Below are 7,428 nucleotides of genomic sequence, written 5' to 3'. Positions count from 1 at the left end.
CTATATCTTTAGGAGTTATTCAATTAATATGGCCAAAGAAAATATGAAACTCGGGTAATTTTTTGGGTGCCCTGAATTAATGAGGGGACTTATTATAGTCACAGGATTAAAAAAATACAAACAGGTGCAGCCTTCATAGAAAGAAAATGAGTAATTTTTGTGCAAGGTGTTTAATATGTTATAACCCTTCATGGCAATAGGAAGTTGAGACTCCTATCCTCATTTTACAGATAAGAAAACATAATTGAAAGGTTAATTAATTTGCAAAGATCACAGTAGTAACCATTGTTAGGCACACTGGCTCCAAAATTTGTTTCAAAATACCTTGCTTAAGTGGGGTTCTCTTTCCTGTTTCTCTCCAGGTTACTCTGATGCAAATTTCCCTGCGTTTATGGCCCTCCAGACAACACCCTTTGGCTCTCTAAAGCCCTAGTACAGAAGGCAATTACAGATACTCTGAGAGGCTTGCTTGCGGGAAGAGAGGTCTTCTTTCTCTCCTTCTTCACCAGCTAGTCTTTATTTCCTTCCAATATAGCATCTAAAGGACAATAAAGACAAAGCTCCGTAGACTGAATCAGGCTAGGGAAGGTGAAAGGGTTATTTCCTTTACTACGGAGAATTCACTTTGAAAGAAAATGTATAATTGAAACATTTTAGGGCAAATATTTTCGGTAGGGGGCCCTCGTTTTCTATGGCCCCTTTCCCCTCGAGTGTTAAAACTGATCGTTCTTTAGAAGTTACTTTATGGTATTTTGAGTCACTTGCTGTTGATGGGCTCCAAAGGGCACTTGAAGAAGCAGCTGGTCTGGAGGCTGGACTTCAGAAGGTCCATCGCGTACACGCTAGCAGGTGAGTTCTCTGAGGCTACCGTCTTATGCTGGAGCCCAGCAAGTCTAAACTAGAGTTGTTTACAAGGCCAAAGAAGGTGTGGGAGTAGTTGAAAGGTGGAGTACAATGAGACAGAAGTATGGTTTGAGACATGGGAGTTCCCAAGGTGGAGACAGGGTATATTGACTTATGTTTACTCACTTGGGTTTGTTGAGAAGAGATGATAAAAGAGAAGGTTCAGAGCACGGAGTGCCTTACTAAATGCTATCACTGAACAAATGCACCCTAAGTGACATTTTAAAATTCAGTTAAAATGAAAGATTACAGTGATTCTAGGGAAAATCTTTCCCTAACAACAGCAGACTGATTATTTGTTCTTAGACAAAAGATGAGTTATCTGTGGTATAATTTTACAGGTAAGAAAGAAAGATGGCATATGTTGAATTAAGAGAGAAAATGAATGTGCTCCAACATTTAGATGTGCCTTTTTCAGGGATTATTTCTCTATGATTTTTTAATGTCTCTTTATAGCAAATGTTTAACTAGAAGCATCAAGATGTCCCTCTGGATAGTTTGTTCTCTTAAAAGAAAAATATTGTTTGTCAGCCAGAGAGATCATCTCCAACTCTCCATTAAATTTAGAATATTAGACCCATGCTAAGGTTTTTCCCCGACAGGAATGCAGTATGACAATTCTTTCACATTTTCAGGAGATAGACGCAAAGCACATTGAAAGCCCAGAGAAATAATCACTAGCAACCAAGTGCATTAACTGAGCAGTCTTGGGAGTTAAATGGCATCAAAATGAGCTTCTAAACAAGAGACATGGACCAAAAGCAGTTATAAATTTATGTCTGTAGAGCAGGTATGGCTTTGTTTGGATGGCATAGTGTCATCCATTGTTCTCTGCCTGTGTCCAGGATGCCCCGAAAACTACATGTTAATTTTGGACCTAGCTCATTGCAAATGTTAAGTGTTGAACATGCACCAACAGCTTTATACAGAAATCAATGTGTGCTTTCCACTGAAAACACCAGACCTATTAACCAAGTCTTTTGAAGAAATATATATTCTTTTGCAAGTTTCTTCATTATTTATGAAATCTTCTGTCTTAGTCAGAAGCAAAAGTGACTAGGAGTTCAGAGAACTGTAATTTCAGGTTTTCCCTCAGGGACAAAAAGGAGACTGAAAAGCAACAGAGCTTAAACAAAAGATAAAATAATTTCATTGTGCAAGGTAAAACTTAGTTTTCCCTAGAAAATATAAGGGGAAGGAAACAGATGAGGAAGGAGAGGATAGCAGGGAGATACCAAGCGGTAAAGAGCGTGGGGGAAGGCAGATTAGAAGCAAGAGACATGGAGATAGGGGAAGCTAAAGGAAAAAAACACAGAAAGACCCAGAAGTGTGTTGTTGGATCTAACACAGAGCCAGGTCCATCATCTTCCTCAGTCTCCCCCTTCTCTTTTATAATGAGATCACAGAGTGTCATTTCTTTCTTTCCCACTGGAGTCACTACCTAGAGCTTGGTTCTTCTGGTATGAACAACCAACAGAGCCTCATTGTGCAATTTTGCGGGGACCTTACCATACTGACCCACTCTCTTCCTACAAAGTCAGACTACAGAATCCATTTTGCCAGATGGAATGAAGCTACCATACATTTTCTTACATAAATTCAAGGAAGGTAAGGGTTTTTTGTTTTGTTTTGTTTTGTTTTTAAGATTTTATTTATTTATTTGACAGAGAGAGAGAGAGATCACAAGTAGGCAGAGAGGCAGGTAGAGAGACAGGAGGAAGTAGGCTCCCCGCTGAGCAGAGAGCCCCATGTGGGGCTTGATCCCAGGACCCTGAGATCATGACCCGAGCTGAAGGCAGAGGCTTAACCCACTGAGCCACCCAGACGCCCCGAAGGTAAGGGTTTTTTAAAGAAGTAATCAATACAGAGATCAAAGAAGTCAAGGAGCAAAATAGTAAAAACTGACTGCATTTTATAAGTGATTGATTACTGAAAAACTTTACCAAGGTAGTTTTAATGGAATTGGTGCGTTTATAAACCTGTTAGTGAATTAAAGAGGTATTAAAATTGTGTACACTGAGGGTGCCTGGGTGGCTCAATGGGTTAAGCCTCTGCCTTAAGCTCAGGTCATGATCTCAAGGTCCTGGGATCGAGTCCCACATCGGACTCTCTCCTCAGCAGGGAGCCTGCTTCCCCTTCTCTCTGCCTGCCTCTCTGCCTGCTTCTGATCTCTCTCTCTCTGTCAAATAAATACAAAAAATATATTTTTTAACTTTTTTAAAAAATTTTTTAAAAGATTTTATGTATTTGTTTGACACAGAGAGAGAGATCACAAGTAGGCAGAGAAGCAAGCAGAGAGAGAGGCGGACTCAGGCTCCCCACTGAGCAGAGAGCCCCATGTGGGGCTCGATCCCAGGACCCTAAGATCACGCCCTGAGTCGAAGGCAGTGGCTTAACCCACTGAGCCACCCAGGCACCCCTAAATACATAAAATCTTTAAAAAAATGTATATAGTGAAAAAATAAATAGCACTAAAAAACAATAAGGGAAACCAGAAACATGCTTTGTCACAAAATGCAGAAGCAAAGAACAAATTGAAAGTAGCATCCATATAGCATCCGTGACTAGCTTAGGTAGAAAGGAAGAGAATTTTTAAATTTTTCTCAAAAGAGTTAGGAAAAATCCAGAAGCTCAAAGTTTTAAAAGATGAGATTCTGAAAATCAAAAGTCATTTAAAAAAAAAAAAAGCTATTTGTATCTCATGATTGCTAGGAGATTGCATTTATTAAGACTGAAATCAGGGGTGCCTGGGCAGCTTTTGTTGGTTAAGTGTAGGGCTCTTTTTTTTTTTTTAAAGATTTTATTTATTTATTTGATAGAGACACAGCGATAGAGGGAACACAAGCAGGGGGAGTGGGAGAGAGAAAGGCAGGCTTCCCTCCTGAGTAGGGAGCCCGATGTGGGGCTCAATCCCAGGACTCTGGGATCATGGCCTGAGCCAAAGGTAGAGGCTTAACGACTGAGCCACCCAGGTGCCCCTCTTTCTTTTTATTAAAGATTTTATTTAATCCAGAGAGAGAGAGAGAGAGAAGAACTAGTGGGGGTAGGGGCAGAGAGAAAAGGATAAGCAGACTCTGTGAGCATGGGGCCCAAAGCAGGGCTCGAGCTCATGACCCTGAGATTGTGACCTGAACTGAGACAAAGAGTTGGGCACTCAACTGATGGGCACTCAACCATCAGAGCCACCCAGGCCCCCCAAGTGTTTGATTCTTGATTTTGGTTCAGGTCATGGTCTCAGGGTCGTGAGATTGAGCCCTATGTCAGGCACTGTGCTGGGTGTGGAGCCTGCTTGAGATTCTCTCTCTCTCTCCCTTTGCCCCTCACTCTATCTCTCCCTCACAAATATACACAAAGACTGAAATCAGACTACAAATGTAGCACTACATAGACCTAGGAAAGATTCGACATATTAAATTTATGAGTATGTTATTAATCTAAGTCAGACGAATTTTAAAAGTAGGGTTTTTGATTTGCTCAGATGCAATAATTGCATGAACCTCTGTTGGTTCTACATAGTTTTATGCTAAACAATCCTTATGGTAACATTGTGCAATTCTATTTTCAGAGAAAATGTAGGTCACACATCATTGACATGTGCGTGACTGGTTTTTTTTTTTTGTTTGTTTGTTTGTTTGTTTGCCAGCGTGTATGGTGTGCAGTCTTCCTGAATGGGCCATCAACTTCATATTCAATCTAGGTAGATTTTATTTCCAGCATCTATAGATGGCCTCAGTTCTAATTTCTCAATTTTTTTCAAAAGGAAATAGAAGCAAGTGTTGCATTCTCAATATGCCTTGCATTTTGATCAAAAGGTTTAAACCCCAGAAATCAAATATCTGGAAAACAGCCAGTCCATGACAACACATCTCTGTTTCAGGGAAGAAACACAGAAGACCAAATCAGAACCTTTGATGCAATCAGCCCTGAATGGTCAAGACTCAGTCAGTGACTCCCAGTTTCTGCGTTTTTCTGTCCTTTCTCCTACTTAGGACAAACTGGAAAAGACCAATAATGTTTCCCAAACCAACTACATAGGCTGCCCTGCTTCTGGTTAGCACAAACACAACTTGTCCATATCAGTAGCTTCTGGTAAGAGCATACCTAAAGCCTACCTACCCTTTTTATTTTCTCCCCTGCCTGCCTTTGAGTCTTTGCCAAACACAGCAATGGCAGCTGACTCCCATGCTGTGGCAAACTTCTAAATAGTAGACTCTGTTTTTAGTTGGGTAGTCTTTATTTCTGTAAACCCATCGTTCTTTTTTTAAAATATATTTTTAATTTATTATTATTATGTTCAATTAGCCAACATATAGTACATCATTAATTTTTGTTAGAGTGATCAATGATTCATTAGTTGTGTATAACACCCAGTGTTAATCACCACACATGGCCTCCTTAATACCCATCACCTGGTTACCCCATCCCCCCATCCCCCTCTCTTCTGTAACCCTCAGTTTGTTTCCCAGAGTCCAGACCATCATTCTTAAGGACAGCTAAAAAAACCAAAAACCAAAAAAACAAAACCCCCAAAACCTTGTGTTAGAAGGAGAGTGCCTCCTTACACTGTTTCTGTGGGTAAGGACATCCCACTACGACTTTGCTTTTCCTTTCTCCAACCTGTGGAGGAGAAACGAGTTACCTGATTGGTGAGCAAGAAAAATCAGTACCAGTGGCCTATTTAAGTGGATTCAAGCTATCAAGTGTTCCAAGCATGTGGGTTTGAGGATGTTTCTGCTCTCTGAATTTTGAATTCCATACTGACCTGGGTAGAAGTATGTCGGTAAACTCATTTTTTTGGTCCACGCTCTTAGGCAGTGTCACTTGGAGGGTAAGGCTGTGTATTTGAACCTAAGCTTTGGGCTTCAGTCTGCCTAAGTAATTTTGAGACTCTCCCAAGCACCAAGCACCACCACCAACAGGTTCCCCCAATCCTCCACCAACTTTGTCTTTTTTTTTTTCCTGACATCAAGATAAAGAGGACCTTATCCTCCATTGCTTCACAGAAAAAAATCTCAGAGAATCCTAAGTCCCTAGGATCCAAAGAAAATTAAGTTTCATAGAAGTTCTGTAATTTGTTTCCTTTCCAAATGCTTTTTTTTAAAATGCTGTCTCCCCCCCCCCTTTTTTTTCCTATTTTACAAATTTATAATTTTTGCACTTTCAGTGCGTGGGTGTGTGCAAATGAGCTTAATGTGTTTCTGTTAATTTTCACACTGTTTTCTGCTGTGTTCCTGCTGGGCTGCTAAAATCAACTTGAAAAAAAATGTCATTACTGTTACCTGGGTATTAGAAAAATTATTATTTTTCACTCTCATATGGAAAAAACAATCATTTGCACAAAAACAGTAAAATAGATTGCATGATATTAGTTTACTTGAGATTACTGGGTTAACTTGTATGACACAGGAATATCTAGCCTGTGATTCAAATTTTGCTCCATGGACAGATATAGGGTTCTAGGGGTTTAGATAAAAATGCCAACCCAGTGATGAACAGATCTTCCTAAGAGAACACATTTATTTACTTTGTCTAGTATTTGAAAATATTTTTTATTCTTTCTCATATTTAACTCCTTTAATATTATAGAAGAAGGATTTAGCCAGTTCCTCAAAGTGTATCTTATGATATGTGGGAAGATGAAGCAAGTGACAAAGGTAAAATGTTCTGTTTCCATATCAGGCTAATTCAGGAATTAGGTCTTTAAGTAAGAGATACTACAAATGACTCCAAATTTATAAGTGACTTTTCTGTTGGGATATGGCTGTATGTACTAAATGTTCTGCCTTTGTTTTCCAGGAAAGCAAATAGGAAATAAGAATATGAGGGAAAAAAAAAACCAACTTCAAACTATATTTTTGGTGTAACTACAAGTCAGAGAAAACCTCTAACTTCCAAACAATATGGGCGTACTGCCAAAACCTTCTGGGACCGGAGAAGTCCAAATGAGATCCAATGATGTTCCTGCCAAGAAGAGCTGGGAGAGAAAGGGGCCTAGAGGAGGTAGATATGTTTGTTTGCATTAGTGTGATAAAGGTTTAGATAACATTTATGGGCCAGGTATTGCTCAGAGTGCTTTATGAATATTAACTCATGGAAGCCTCAGAACAAGTGCATGAGCAACTATCATTACCCATTTTTTAGAGGTAAACAAAATGAAATGAGGTATAGAGAGTCAGTGGCCATCACAAAAACTGATAATGGATATTCCTTCTAAATGGGAGGGATAGTGGCCAAAACCAATAGGCCAGGCAGGTAGAAAATGCACAGAAGTACTATGGCTAACTGAATTTAAATTAGAACAATTTTTTAAAATTTTAAAAAAGGAAGTATTTGGGAATGTATCTTACATATTGTCTTTCAGGTTGAAATGAAATTATCTACTTATAGACATTTAGAAGTATAATAACGTATATGCTTTCAAATAAAAAAAAAAAGAAGTACACAAAAGTATGTCGAGTTGATGCTCTGGACTGAATGTTTATGCCCTCCCAAAATTCATAGGTTGAAATCCTAATCCTTAATGTG

This window comes from Meles meles, chromosome 7, assembly GCF_922984935.1.
Source record: "Meles meles chromosome 7, mMelMel3.1 paternal haplotype, whole genome shotgun sequence".
NCBI classification, from domain to species: Eukaryota; Metazoa; Chordata; class Mammalia; order Carnivora; family Mustelidae; genus Meles; species Meles meles.
The sequence above is the reverse complement of the archived record's forward strand: the minus strand, read 5'-3'. Positions refer to the sequence as shown.